Consider the following 15,999-nt stretch of genomic DNA (forward strand, 5'->3'; position numbering starts at 1 on the left):
CTATTAGTGATCTTGTAAATTTTTTTTCTTTTCCTCTGGAAAAACTGTCTTAGTAAGTAAATAATCTGGTCTTACTTACTTTTGATAACTTACTATTTACTTAGTAAATAGTAAGCTGGTCTTAAAACTAACATGTTAAGGTTCAAAGAGTTTTTAAACTTCAACCATAACTTCTTATTCTCCTCACCATTCTTCTCTATCTTCGTTTTTCTCTTTGTCTATCTTTCTCTCTCATACATAGCTAAGTCGCTGTAGTCATATCCAACTCTTTGTGACCCTATGGACTACAGTCCATAGGGTCACAAAGAGTAGTCTGTAGTCTACTAGTCTGTAGACTACTAGTAGAGTCTACTAGTAGTCTGTAGTCTGTCAGGCTCTTCTGTCCCTGGGATTCTCCAGGTAAGAATACCGGAGTGACTTGCCATTTCCTTCTCCAGGGGATCTTCCCAACATAGGGATCAAACCTGCAACTCTTATGTCTCCTGAACTGGCAGGTGGCTTCTTTACCACTAGTGCCACCTGGGAAGTCCCTCTTTCATACATACCTCTCTTAAAAGATTATTTTTTTGTCCTAAACTGTTTGACTCTGGCACATATGCATCTTATTTGATATGTATTTATATCAGTGTGACCCCCCCAAGAGACTGAGCCATATCTGTGAGTGTTTGAGGGTCTCCTGCAGAGGTGTGAGTCAGCAGTAGCCTGATGAGGGGACAGGGGCACTGGCAGCAGCAGTCCTGGGAAGCACGCATTGGCATAAGTCCTCTTAGAGGTTGCCTTTAGCCCTATCAAAGAGCCTGTAGACTCCAGGAAAGGGCCGCCTTAGGCCAAACAACCAACAGGGAGGGACCACAGCCCTACCCATCAGCAGAAAACTGGATTAAATATTTACTGAGCATGGCCTGCCCACCAGAGCAAGACCCAGTTTTCCCCTTAGCCAGTCCCTTGCATCAGAAAGCTTGCATAAGCCTATTATTCTCATCCATCAGAGGACAGACAGAAGAAACAAGAACTACAATCCCACAGCCTCCAGAACTAAACCCACAATCACAGAAAGCTAACCAAAATCATCACGGGGATCACAACCTTTGTAACTTAATGAAATAATGAGCCACGCTCTGAGGGACCACCCAAAATGGACAGGTCATGGTGGAGAATTCTGACAAAACATGGTCCACTGGAGAAGGGAACGGCAAACCACTTGAGTATTCTCGCCTCAAAAACCCATAAACAGTATAGAAAAGAAAAAAGATATGGCATCAGAAGATGACTCCCCCAAGTCAGAAAGTGTCCAATATGCTACCAGGGAAGAGCAGAGAAATAGCTCCAGAAAGAACGAAGAGGCTGGGCCAAAGCAGAAACCATGCTCACTTGTGGATGTGTCTGACGGTGAATTAGCGGTGAAAGTAAAGTCTGATGTGGTAAAGAACAATATTGCCTAGGAACCTGAAATATTAGGTCCACGAATCAAGGTAAACTAAGTGAACATTGATATTTTAGGAATCAGTGAACTAAAATGGAAGGATGCTTTCTAATTGTGGTGCAGGAGAAGACTCTTGAGAGTCCCTTGGACTGCAAGAAGTTCAAACCAGTCAATCCTAAAAGAAATCAACCCTGAATATTCATTGGCAGGACTGATGCTGAAGCTGAAGCTCCAACACTTTGGCCACCTGATGCCAAGAGCCAACTCACTGGAAAAGACCCTCACGCTGGGAAAGACTGAAGGCAAAAGGAGAAGAAGGTAGCAAAGGATGAGATGATAGGATAGCATCACTAATTCAATGGACATGACTTGAGCAAACTCCAGGAGACAGTAGAGGACTGGTGTCCTGCAGCCTATGAGGTCTCAACAGAATCAGACACAACTGAGCAACTGAGTAACAATGGCAAAGCTCTGTATGCCATAGTGGGAAGACTTAAACCTCTGACAAGTGAACATGCCAAGGCTAAGTGACGAGTTTGACAGGAGACTGAATGTGGCAGCACCACCTCCCACTCTAAGCCCTTAGCTCAGATAACTCTTCTGAGGTACTTCTGGGTCAAATAACCAAAAATAAAATCACTATATGTAATATCAACCACTTCAACTGAATCTTTAAGCATTTCCCTCTCTTAAAACCTTAATGTACTTAATATATTAGCTTCTTAGCATTAAAAACCAATATTGTAGAATTCTATATCCAATGAATTAGAAAACATTTCTTTAGTCAGCAGTATCACTGATAGGCCATCCTATCAGAAAAGAATAACTAAAGCAAATGACGAACACAGGGTAATGTTAAGAGGTTGATGGGAGAAAAGAGACATTCATGTTAAATATACTATATGTTTTGTTTTTGTTACAAAACAGGCAACATCTATAAATTAATAATAAAAGCAGAAGTTGGAAGAAATTCAAAGTGAAACAAACCTCCTCTTGATTTTAATGATCAATAAAGTGTTAGTCACTCAGTTGTGTCAGGCTCTTTGCAGCCCCATGGACTGTAGCCCTCCAGGCTCCTCTGTCCATGGAATTTCCCAGGCAGGAATATTGGAGTAGGTTGCCAGAGGATCTTCCTGACCCAAGGATTGAACTCGGGTCTCCCATATTGCGGGCAGATTCTTTACCGTCTAAGCCACCCCAATAAAGAAATACATAAATTTAAGACAAATAAGTCTTTTAAGGCTTTACAAGATATAGGCTTATTAGTTATTCTGGTGGTTGCTAGGCAACATTCTCTTCTGTAGGGCTAAAGCACATGAAATTAGCATGTTTTCAGAAAAAAAAAAACTTGAACAAAAAATTAGAGAACAGCATTTGAAAAGTATAAAGGAAAACACATTAACCAGCTAATCAGGCAGTAACAGAAGTTTAGTGCTTTTTGAAATAATGGTTAAACATTTTGTTTTCCACTGGTACCAAATGAGATGCTATTTCAGCACATTAATATTTTAATTTTATTGAAACAGTAATGATTATACTGACCTCTACACTCAACAGCCTAATTATTTTGAAAATCTCAAATTAGATCAGGATATACTCTAATTACTACCACTAATGGTGATCTCTATAGATCTCTTTCTCCAACAATATTTCTTCAAATTCCCAGTTTTGAGATATGTCACATGCCTGGTTACACTTAAAAAAAAAAATGTATCTGGTTGTGACATGGCATTTTAGTAAAGCTACCACTTCATGATGCTACTTAAATTGTTAAGATCTCTGAAAATTCTGTTCTTTAACATCACCATTTTGGAAAAACCTTTTTTTTTTTTTTTAAAAAAAAAAAAAAAAAGAAAAAAACAGATCTTGGCTTCCCTGGTGGCTCAGTTGGTAAAGAACCTGCCTGCCATGCGGGAGACCCAGGTTCAATCCCTGGGTGGGGAAGATCCCCTGGAAAAGGGCATGGCAACCCACTCCAGTATTCTGGCCTAGAGAATTCCATGGACAGAAGAGCCTGGAGGGGTACAGTCCATGGTGTCACAAACAGTTGGACACGACTGACTGACTAACACTTTCTTCTTTTCACTATAGCAACACAATGAGTAAAGATGAATGCTATTGAATCTATTAGGTATAATAATGGAAACTTCTTTAAAAAAGCAAAGAGGCAAATGACTGAAGGGGAAATGGCTGTAGAAATCCAACTATTGTTGGGAAAGAGAGGATAGTAAGTAGAATTCCAGTTCTATCATTTTGAGGATTCAAGGGAAATTCCCTACCCTACCATTTTTAATATCATGCTGCAATTGTGTAAATGCTATAGGGCTGCAACTGCCAATTCCCTTATTCACAAAATCAGTTCCTCACTGAGTTTTCTTAAAGTCCACAATGAACAAACCTTGATGCAGAGGCTAGTGAGGGTCAACTTAAATGAGTCAATGAAAAGAACCTGCAAATGTGATGACTATCTTCATGGAGGGGAAGGAAGTGCCTTGTAGCTTGATTGTAATCATGACTTGTTTTGGCTCTGCAACCAAAACACCATATGAGCTTAGATACACAGCTTCTTATTTTATTTTAAAGCAACAGCATTGGACTAAATGATTGGTCAAATCCAGTTTAGCTTAACAGTCCATGACTCCACTTTGAGGATACAAGACTTATCTATGTAAGAATGATTACTCAGTCTTTAAACCTTCTCAGATGGGACCCTTAGTACCAGTTACTAGAATCTTTTAAATGCTTTCTCTTTTTGTTTTACCATAGTAATAATATTGCCTCAGACCAAAATCAAGAATCCACTGTGAAGATCTAATCTCATACAGCCTCTTTCCTTTCTTTTTTTAAAAGAAATTATTCTGTTTATATTTTTTTGGCCTTGCAGCATGTGGGATCTTAGATCCTCAACCAGGGATCAAATTCATGTCCCCTGCAGTAGAAGCACAGTGTCTTAACCACTGGACCACAAGGGAAGCACCTGAGATGTGACATTTTTAACAACCATTATTTTATCTTTAAGACCTACTAGAATTAAACATGAATAGATGCATCAAATTGCAGAATTCATCCTGAGTCACAGTCACATACAGAAAAGTTTCTCAACCTTGGTGTTAGTAACATTTTGAGATGGATAACTTTTTGCTGCATGGAGTTGTCCTGTTTAAGATACTTTGTACCATTACTGGCCTCTACGCACTAGAAACCAGCAGCGCCCCTCCCCTAAGGCTGGGACAAATTTTCCAAACATTGCCAAATGTCCCCTGGAAGTGAAAACTGACCTGAGTTGGGAACCCTGAACACATAGTAAATTAAGAGAGGGATTATTTTTGATTGCAAATTTACTTCTAACCATCAGACTTTTGAAAATAATTTCTAGTTTCAACTCAAACGATGTTGCTTCATAAATATCACAAAAAATAAGCCACTGATTCATACTGTGATAAATTTTCTTTCACTTTGACAAAGTCTTTGCCTCAGAGATTACAACCAGAACATTCAAATATTCTTTTTGTTTTTCAGCCTTGGTGGTGGTTTAGTCGCTAAGCCATGTTCAACTCTTACGACACCATGCCAGGCTCCTCTGTCCATGGGATTCTCCAGGCAAGAATACTGGAGTGGGTTGCCATTTCCTGCTCCAGGGGATCTTCCCAACTGAGGAATCAAACCCAGGTCTCCTGCATTGTAGGCAGATTCTTTACTAACTGAGCTACGAGGGAAGCCCGCTTTTCAGTCTTGAGTTCAGTTCAGTTCAGTTCAGTCACTCAGTAGTGTCCAACTCTTTGTGACCCCATGAATCACAGCACGCCAGGCCTCCCTGTCCATCACCAACTCCCGGAGTTCACTCAAACTCATGTCCATCGAGTTGGTGATGCCATCCAGCCATCTCCTCCTCTGTCGTCCCCTTCTCCTCCTGCCCCCAATCCCTCCCAGCATCAGGGTCTTTTTCAATGAGTCAGCTCTTCGTGTGAGGTGGCCAAAGTACTGGAGCTTCAGCTTCAGCATCAGTCCTTCCAATGAACACCCAGGACTGATCTCCTTTAGGATGGGCTGGTTGGATCTCCTTGGAGTCCTTGCTGCTGCTGCTGCTAAGTTGCTTCAGTGGTGTCCGACTCTGTGGGACCCCATAGACAGCAGCCCATCAGGCTCCCCATCCCTGGGATTCTCCAGGCAAGAACACTGGGGTGGGTTGCCATTTCCTTCTCCAATGCATGAAAGTGAAAAATGAAAGTGAAGTCACTCAGTCGTGTCCGACTCGCAGTGACCCCATGGACTGTAGCCCACCAGGCTCCTCCGTCCATGGGATTTTCCAGGCAAGAGTACTGGAGTGGGGTGCCACTGCCTTCTCCTTAATGGAGTCCTTACTGAGGTATAATTCACAAAAATGTACTTAATATATACAACTTGATATTTTGATACTAAATATTCTTAAAATTGGAAAATAAAAAATCACCTGTGAGTACCTCATTGTTATAGGTACTGTTTATATATCAGTATTAATTAGTTACAGGTTGAAATATATATTATTCAATGTCATCAATCAGTTTTATAAAGTTGCAAAAGGGAACAGAATATTCACCCTAAAAATGCCTCTTTGGCATAATGATAATTTTAGAGTTATTAATTTTAAGAAAATAGCAGACATAGGAAAAGATCTGAAAACCAAGTAAAAGCTATCCTTTTGTAAGAGACACTTTTTTTGTGTGTGTGTGTGTTTTTTTTTTGTTTGTTTGTTTTTGTTTTTTTTTTTTTTGTAAGAGACACTTATAGTCTCTCTCTGTACCAGGAAGAGAAGGATGATTCTAAATTTCTAGAAACTCTTACCACTGGAGAAGGTAAGCACTTAAGCTCTGCATAATAACCTTGTCCCTGTTTACTGTGCTTTTCCTCCCATAAATGACTGTCCTCCTAAACATTTTTTGTCTCTAGCTGGAAAAGCTATCAAAGATGGTTTTTTGGGCAATGTTGGGAAGTTGCTCTGTTTTCCTGGATATCTCCCATGTATATAGGATGTGTGCATGTTATCAAACTCCTATTTGTTTTTATCCTATGAATCTGTGTTTTATTATAGGAGGTGTCTCAACCAAGAACCTCAAAGGATAGATGGACAATTATTGATTCCTTCCTTACAGTAGAATTAATGAATTTCAGAGACACGAGGTTCTGAATGGTTTTCAGATTCTTACGTTTCTGAAGGTGGTCAGAATATAACACCCCAAATATGCTGATGTGACTTAAGGATTATTTAAAGCTGAAGGCAACTGAGAAACAGCAGACACAGGAGGAGCTCCTGTCCTCCCCTTATCTGCCGAAAAGAAGCGCATGTGCCTGCATGCTCAGCTGTGTTCGACTGTGACCCCATGGACTGTAGCCGCCAGACTCCTCTGTCACAGGATTTTCCTGGTAAGTATGCTGGAGTGGGTTGCCATTTCCTCCTCCAGGGGATCTTCAGGGATTAAACCCACACCTCCTGCATTGGCAGGCAACTTTTTTCCACTGTGCCACCTGGGAATCCCAAAAGCAGGACATACATTTCTCTTTTGCAAAGGAAATTTCCTTCAGTAAATGTGTCTCCTCTACAACCCTTACCTACCATGCTTTCCTCACGCATTTTCTAGTCATCTTCCCACAACTCACTTTCCTAGAAGCCCCAGTCCCCTTTTCCTGTCTTGTCACAATTTCTTGTGGGTGTACATGCTCAATTGCTCAGTCGTGTCCAACTCTCTGTGATCACATGGACTGTAGCCTACCAGGCTCCTCTGCTCACGAATTATCCTGGCAAGAATACTGGAGTGGGTTGCCATTTCCTACTCCAGGGATCTTCCCAACTAAGGGATCGAACCCACATCTCTTGTGTCTGCTGCATTCTCAAGGGGATTCTTTACCACTGTGCCATGGGAAGCCAAGTGGGCCCCAGGTCCAAATGCTTCATTGGTTTTTCACTTCTTTTCTGTGAAGTTTCCAATCATGTAAAAATATTAACATCAATGAAGAAATATACGACTTTTGTCAGTTTAACTCACAGTTCCCAAGAAACCAAACCTGAGCGGGTAGAAGAAAAGTTTTCTCCCCACCCTCATTTCCAACAAATAATTTGTTGATGTATTTATCATCAAAATGGTGACAATTTTATTTATTCATAAGTACATACCACTATGAATTCACAGAGTATTGGCACTGACTATAAATCTAGTTCCTGATTTATACATTGTTAGGGAACCCACTGACTGAAACCACAAGCCCCGGCCAGGCATGAGAGTAACCACTTGCGTGAGTTATCTTACAAAAGGAGGTCCTGGTAAGGAACACAGAAATAACAAAATGCCGACAACTAGAATAATTCAGGAAAGGCCAAAGGGAGAGAGGAGACACCAGTCCGTAAGTCCCACACCAAGCTCCCTGAATCCCCATTGGAATCCATCTTGGCTGGGTGATGCATGCACCACCAGGAAGGACCTGAGTCACGGTGACTGATCAGAGACAACCTGGAAACTAACCCCATCACCATAATACCCGAGACTGTGACCATGCGGCAGAGCAGTCCTCCTGGGTTCCCTCACATGATGCTCTTGGCCTGGGCACTCCTTCCCAATGAAGTCTCTTGCTTTGTCAGTACATGTGTCTCCTCAGATAATTCATTTCTTAGTGTTAGATAAGAGCCCATTTCACGTCCTGAAAGGGGTCCCCCTTCCTGCAACAAGATGGGGAAACCAAAGCCTAGGACTTAGGCAACTAAAAAAGTAAGAACAAATTACATTTTAAAAATGAGAGGAAGATCAAAGTGAGAAAGTGGTATAAGAAGGAAGAAGAAACAATGCCAAGTGGGAAAAAAGTAATTCTTTAATGGAGTGTGGCAGGGTATAGCAAACTAAGTCTGACTAACTGTAGACCTCAGCCTCTGGGATCTGTACAGAACAAGAGCTAGAGAGATGATGGATGTAGTTATAGAGGTTTGATAAGATCAGTGCTTCCTACTGAAACCTAGCAGGAGCCTGTGGGGCCCCGCCAGGTACAAATGCTTTTTGTGTTCACTTTTTCTTGTGTGTAGGAAAAAGTTTTCAGCCTCCTAGACCTTCTCTCATTTCCAAAGGGCAGATTCAAACAGTTACTAACTAACAGTGAAGTCGCTCAGTCATGTACAACTCTGCAACCCCATGGACACATGGCTCCTCCGTCCATGGGATTTTCCAGGCAGGAATACTGGAGTGGTTTGCCATTTCCTTCTCCAGGGGATCTTCCCAACCCAGGGATCGAACCCAAGTCTCCTGCATTGCAGGCAGACACTTTACTGTATGAGCCAGCAAGAGGAATGCACAAACAAAGGAGGAGCAGTCAAGAAATAAGAGCACACTGATAAAGAAGGGTTCTGTTCCTTATCAAGGGACTGTTGCTGTGATTCAGTCACTCAGTCGTGTCTCTTTGCAACCCCATGAACTGCAGCATGCCAGGCTTCTCTGTCCTTTACTATCTCCAGGAGTTTGCTCAAACTGAAGTCCATTGAGTTGCTGATGCCATCCAACCATCTCATCTTCTGTCGCCCCCTTCTCCTCCTGCCCTTAATCTTTCCCAGCATCAGGGTCTTCAAGGGATATATATAACAATACCTTTGTGTTCTTCTGCTAGAATTAAGGCCCCCACTCAGATAGAGGATGGTAACTTCAGGCTGAGTACAAGAGTCCTCCAACACCATTCTGTTACTTGATCACCAACAGATCAGAAGAAGGTCACACACTTGCAACCCTCAGCCCAAATTTTTCCTACAAAAACTTTTCCCTGAAAACCATCAGAGAGTTCAGGATTTTTTGAGCAAGAGCACTTGTTCTCTTCACTTGGCCCTGTAATAAACTTTTCGGGCTCCAAACTCTGATATTTTGGTCTGTCTGGTCTCACTGTGTGTTGGGTACAAGAACTTTTGATTGACAATACCATCAAGGGGAAACTGCTGCTGGTGAAGATCTGTAAAATCAGGTGGATAGAGTCTCCATTCTTTTTGGTTTATACTACTTGATTAACTTGATTTGCTGCTATTAGGTGGTGTGCAGGGTTGGAGGAAGAGTGTGGTGTTTTAAACTTAAATTTGGAAAGGTTTTTTCATGTGTTTTTCCTGGGGCCTTTTAATCTAAAGGTATTTAACTTAAAAATATAATAAATAAAATAGAAAAATAAAAGCAAATCCTATAAAATGTAGTGGTGAACCTTTACCGCCTCTGTATGAGTTTTAAGTTGCATTTTATTTCATTTCTTTCTCCTATGCTGCACGTACCATGTAGCCTGCGGGGTTCCGTTCCCCGACCAGGAATAGAACCTATGCCCTCGGCAGTGAAAGCGTGGAGTCCCAGCCACTGGACTCAAGGAATTTCCTTAAGTTGTATTTTAAATTGGTCCAGGTATTCCAATATGTAATTGGTCAGTCTAATCTGAGAGCATATGGATGCGAATAGGGCTACATAATATTTTAAAGTTAAGAGGGATACCAAAAACTCAGCCTCTGTCCACCGGTGCCAAATCTAATCTTGGAGACAAAGTTTTGGGTGAAATAGAAAAGAAAAGATTTATTGCTTTGCCAGGCAAAGGGGGACACAGCAGGCTCATGCCTCTAAAACTATGTGTCCCAACGGGGAGGTTTTCCTGAGAGTTTTATAGCAATGATTCCAGGGCAGAGTTGCTAATAAGTATCAGGGTGTGTGCAGGGCCTGCACTCCTTTAATCTGACCTCTCCTGATGAGCTTCTCTGGCTTCTTGGATTTGGCCTCAGGTGGTCGCCTCCTTTGTGTCTTCACTCCCTCCCTTCTCTGATTAGCAACTGTTTGAATCTTCCCTTTGGGACTGAGGGAAGGTCATGGAAGCTGGAGTCTATACCTTACAAACAAGAAACAGGGGACAGAGAAAGGGTCCGTGGCCTGGAGCCCCAGAGTCTCCTGCTCAGTTTCAATAATACAAAATATCTTTTCATTTGAACTGTCCATTTATGAAAGCTATGCTCTTGTTAGTACAAACAAATAAAAATGGGTCACTGCATAAGCATCAATCAATCATGAAAAACTGACTTAATGCAAATACTAAAAGGCAGTTTACACTTTACTTTTTTAAGTGGTACTTTAGCGAAATTCAAGAGAACACACAGTTATTGTTTTTCCTACATACAGAAGACAGCGTTAAACATCTGGGGTGCCAGAAAGAAAAACTCAAGAATTCAGGCTATTAAAATACTGTAGGAAGACAATGAAAGAAACTTTTATACACAATGAAAATCCATGGATTAATCCCTCATTTCCCATAAAAAATAAACAAATACCTTTTAATCTCATTTTGTTTAAAATGTCTTTGATTTGAGCCTTTCTTTTCACTCACTCTCAAGAGCCTGTATCTTTCTTTACCAGGTGCAGAAAACAATGGCCACTGAAGGGGAATGGAATGCTTACTTCAAGATTCCATGAAATCACAGGTGGAATTTAGACTTGATGGTGTAAGAGCTGTACTGGGCCTCTGGGGTCCTCTAACTTAACTGCTTATGTCAAAGGCCCCCAATAAAGCTATTCAGTGGTGAAGTTAAGGTGGTAATCAGCCCTCCTGACTGTTAAGCAAGGGCACTGAAAAGTGAAAGTGAAGTCGTTCAGTTGTGTCCGACTCTCCGTGACCCCATGGACTGTGGCCTGCTAGGCTCCTCAGTCCAAGGGATTTTCCAGGCAAGAGTACTGGGAGGGAAGGGAAGTGAAGTGAAGTGAAGTTGCTCAGCTCTGTCCGACTCTTTGTGACCCCATGGACTGTAGCCTACCGGCTCCTCTGTCCATGAGCTTTTCCAGGCAAGAATACTGGAGTGGGTTGCCATTTCCTTCTCCGGGGGAACTTCCCAACCCAGGGATCGAACCTGTGTCGCCTGCATTGTAGGCAGACACTTTCCCATCTGAGCCACAAGGGAAGCCCTAAGAGTACTGGAGTGTGTTGCCATTTCCTTCTCCAGGGGATATTCTGGATCCAGGGATCGAACCCAGATCTCCCATATTGCAGGCAGACGCTTTTACCGCCTGAGCCCTAAAGGAAGCCAAAGCCTGTCTTGCCTTTGTTCTATGTACAGGATACACTCACTCCAGTCTTTCACAGAGCACAGCTAAACTCTAAGGGCTAAATAAGGTGATGATAAGCTTCCTCCAGTGCCTTTTGGACTGGAGAAGCTCTAGGCCTGAACAGGGCCATCAGAATGGCCCATGGTAGCTGCCCTGTTAGACTGCTACAGATTTCCAACACTAGACCAGAAATGGATTAGTTTCTACTACTAAAACACAGGATCCAGGCTCAGCAGGAATTGACTCCCCGCACTTAATATAAACTTAGGCTTTCCTCAAAATATGATTTTAGGTAACTTCTCTTTACTGAGATTATGAGACTTTTAAAAGGGTTGGGATAAGAGAGAATAGGAAAAGGAGTACATGAAAGCTGTATACTGTCACCCTGCTTATTTAACTTATATGCAGAGTACATTATGAGAAATGCTGAGCTGGAGAAAGACAAGCTGGAATCAAGACTGCTGGGAGAAATATCAATAACCTCAGATATGCAGATGACACCACCCTTATGGCAGAAAGTGAAGAAGAACTAAAGAGCCTCTTGATGAAAGTGAAAGAGGAGAGTGAGAAAGTTGGCTTAAACCTCAACATTCAGAAAACTAAGATCATGGCATCCGGTCCCATCACTTCATGGCAAATAGATGGGGAAACAGTGGAAACAGTGGCTGACTTTATTTTTGGGGGCTCCTAAATCACTGCAGATGGTGACTGCAGCCATGAAATTAAAAGACGCTTACTCCTTGGAAGGAAGCATATTAAACCTAGATAGCATATTAAAAAGCAGAGACATTACTTTGTCAACAAAGGTCCATCTAGTCAAGGCTATGGTTTTTCCAGTAGTCATGTATGGATGTGAGAGTTGGACTATACAGAAAGCTGAGCACTGCAGAATTGATGCTTTTGAACTGTGGTGTTGGAGAAGACTTTTGCGAGTCCCTTGGACTGTAAGGAGATCCAACCAGTCCATCCTAAAGGAGATCAGTCCTGGGTGTTCACTAGAAGGACTGATGTTGAAGCTGAAACTCCAATACTTTGGCCCCCTGATGCAAAGAGCTGACTCATTTGAAAAGACCCTGATGCTGGGAAAGATTGAGGGCAGGAGGAGAAGGGGACAACAGAGGATGAGATGGTTGGATGGCATCACCGACTCAATGGACATGGGTTTGGGTGGACTCCAGCAGTTGGTGATAGATAAGGAGGCCTGGCGTGCTGCGGTTCATGGGATCACAAAGAGTCAGACACAACTGAGTGACTGAACTGAACTCAAGAGAGAATATTTTAAAAAGCATTAAAAAAATTTACATTGAGTATTGCAATCAGAAGTTTTAATAGACAAGTTTTATTTCAAATTCACTGGTGAAATCTATAAATATATTGTGCATTTCCTGGTTGCTTAGGCCATTAAGGGTCTAATCTATTTCCTGAGCTGAAACTAGCTAATGGAAAAATATTTAGAATAGTAATCATCCAGTGAAATGGGCATCTGGCATCTATTTAACCAAAACATATTCTTGGTCATATTTCCCTTCAGTAATTTATATGGTTTCTAACGGGATAATCTCATTTTTTACAATGAGAGGTCTTTGCTATTAAAACATGGAAAGGCTCCACCCTCTCTACCCCTAATGTTTTATGAAAAAGGGCACTCCTCTGTACAATACTCTTTAGCCTCAATACATACATAATATCAGGCTGGGAAGTGTATTGCTTGATTTCCTACCAAGCAATTCATTCCTGAAACCACTGAACAAAAAGTAAAAACAAAAATGTAAGGTCAATATTATTACCATAAGAAAATTGAGATTTTTATATTTACTTGATGGAACTCTGTTAAATAAGCTTATCTTATACCACATATATGCACTATTGCCCCAAAGCTGAGGAGGTCCAAATTACTGAAGGCAAACTATAATGTGCGGATGCTGGATTTACCATGTGCAGCTTACAATACTTCTCAAAGCCTCATTCCCACACGTTTCTTTCTCTTTTGGGGCTAGCAAATTCATCACCCGTCAGCACACCTCTGACACATATTATTAGGTGGAGGGTTCAGATGGCAAACTAATTTTTTATATTTAGCGTAGTAGAAGCATTATTTGGAAGGTAACATGCCAGAGGAAAACCCTGACCTCAGGAGCAAGTCAACCAGGATTTTAGGGTGATCTGTACCCTTCCTAAATGAACGTTTAGCAGAGATCATCAAGAGTCTTTGAAAACAGTCTACCAGAGCCAGGCTTGGACGTTGGAGCAAAGCTAGCCTTTGAGTTGAGACCTGGGAGTGTGGACCCCCTAAATTACGCACAATTCTGAGATCAGATTTTCCACTAGAGGGAATTTCTTTTAAATCAGTAACTGTAAAGTATGGCTTATAAAGAAGATAAAGTAGTTTGATTAGATAAAAAGAGTACTGGACTTCAAGAAAAGCACTCTGTTTTCTTTCAAATTGGAGAAGGAAATGGCAACCCACTCCGGTACTCTTGCCTGGAAAATCCCATGGACGGAGGAGCCTGGTGTTCTTCTATTATGCAAGTTTTTACCTTTTCATAATTCAGACACCAGTCAGTGAGGGTTATTTTATATGTTTTGGCACTGAGCATTAATATAATTAGTGCGGCTGCTCTGAAAGCTTCCATCTACTACAGAACTAACAATAATATCGTTCTCTTCCTTTTAGAAACATCTCGTGAAAAAACAAAAATATTTAACTTCATTCCCTTATGAAAAACAAAACATTTCTGCTAAAAATGACCAATACCGTCTTTAAAGAAATTTCATTATTAAAGAAAAATAGAAACTGTTTGTTCTGTCTGCTAGGCACACCCTGTACAGTCATTAAAATCAGTTGTTTAAATTTTTCCTCCTGGGTTTCACATTTATTATAGATAAATCTTTTTATAACACATTGCCCAGAGATGTTATATTAGAGGCAGAAGCAGTCTCTGACCTCAGCACACTATTGACAAACCCCTGGAACAGGCTAGGAAAGAAAAATTGAACAACGTAACTGACCAAAAACAGATGACATTAAGACTCAGAATTAGACATCCTACCTGTTATTGAATCTGTTGATCATGCTGGGCTCTTGACACTGACTTGCTTGTGACTGTATTTTCTACTCAGAAGCTGAAGTGATGGAGACCACAGAAGCAATCTCGAATCTTCCTAAGCTCTTTAGAGACCTGAACAGATATTCTTCTCTTCTGTGGTTCTCAGAGTTGACATTTCAAGGCGAAGTTTATGAAAGTCCAATGAATTAAATATCTGATTCCCACACCACTAAACTCAAATAATTAATTGAAAGATAACTTCTAGTGTCTGGCAATTTAAAAGGTAAACAATTTTTATTCAGTCGCAGGTAAAATTGCCATTAGAACAAAACTGGGTGGAGCAGCAGTAAAGAATCTGCCTGCAAAGCAGGAGACACAGGTTCGATCCCTGGATTGGGAAGATTCCCTGGAGAAGGAAATGGCAACCCACTACAGTATTCTTGCCTGGAAAATCCCACTGACAGAGGAGCCTGGTGGGCTACAGTCCATGGGGTCGCAAAGAGTTGGACATGACTTAGGTGACAAAGCATGGCATGCATGTAGCAACTCAAGTAAGACTCTAGAAAAACTAGTCAAAAAAGCATTATAGTGTCATTGGATTGCACTTTCATGATTAGCAGTTGCTCTAATGACAAATTTAAAACCTTAAAAGCTTCTGCACATCAAAGGAAACTATTAGCAAGGTGAAAAGACAGCCTTCAGAATGGGAGAAAATAATAGCAAATGAAGCAACTGACAAACAACTAATCTCAAAAATATACAAGCAACTCCTACAGCTCAACTCCAGAAAAATAAATGACCCAATCAAAAAATGGGCCAAAGAACTAAATAGACATTTCTCCAAAGAAGACATACAGATGGCTAACAAACACATGAAAAGATGCTCAACATCACTCATTATCAGAGAAATGCAAATCAAAACCACTATGAGGTACCATCTCACACCAGTCAGAATGGCTGCGATCCAAAAGTCTACAAATAATAAATGCTGGAGAGGGTGTGGAGAAAAGGGAACCCTCTTACACTGTTGGTGGGAATGCAAACTAGTACAGCCACTATGGAGAACAGTGTGGAGATTCCTTCAAAAACTGGAAATAGAACTGCCTTATGATCCAGCAATCCCACTGCTGGGCATACACACTGAGGAAACCAGAAGGGAAAGAGACACGTGTACCCCAATGTTCATCGCAGCACTGTTTATAATAGCCAGGACATGGAAGCAACCTAGATGTCCATCAGCAGATGAATGGATAAGAAAGCTATGGTACATATACACAATGGAGTATTACTCAGCCATTAAAAAGAATACATTTGAATCAGTTCTAATGAGGTGGATGAAACTGGAGCCTATTATACAGAGTGAAGTAAGCCAGAAGGAAAAACACCAATACAGTATAATAACGCATATATATGGAATTTAGAAAGATGGTAACAATAACCCTGTGTACGAGACAGCAAAAGAGACACT

General features: G+C 41.2%; 1 protein-coding gene and 1 non-coding gene across 6 annotated transcripts in view; one reads left to right on the top strand and one right to left on the bottom strand.

Annotated features, from left to right (window-relative positions):
- The window catches only part of RABGAP1L (RAB GTPase activating protein 1 like), a 744,918-nt gene that overhangs the window by 107,958 nt on the left and 620,961 nt on the right, over nt 1-15,999 (bottom strand). The gene's annotated exons all lie outside the window — the stretch shown is intronic.
- TRNAG-GCC (transfer RNA glycine (anticodon GCC)) lies at nt 3,296-3,367 on the top strand. The gene has a single exon. It is a non-coding gene; the product is annotated as a tRNA-Gly (tRNA).

The sequence above is a fragment of the Bos grunniens genome, chromosome 16, assembly GCF_055505025.1.
Source record: "Bos grunniens cultivar Pamir isolate PY7600 chromosome 16, Bosgru_T2T1.0, whole genome shotgun sequence".
Classification (NCBI taxonomy): Eukaryota; Metazoa; Chordata; class Mammalia; order Artiodactyla; family Bovidae; genus Bos; species Bos grunniens.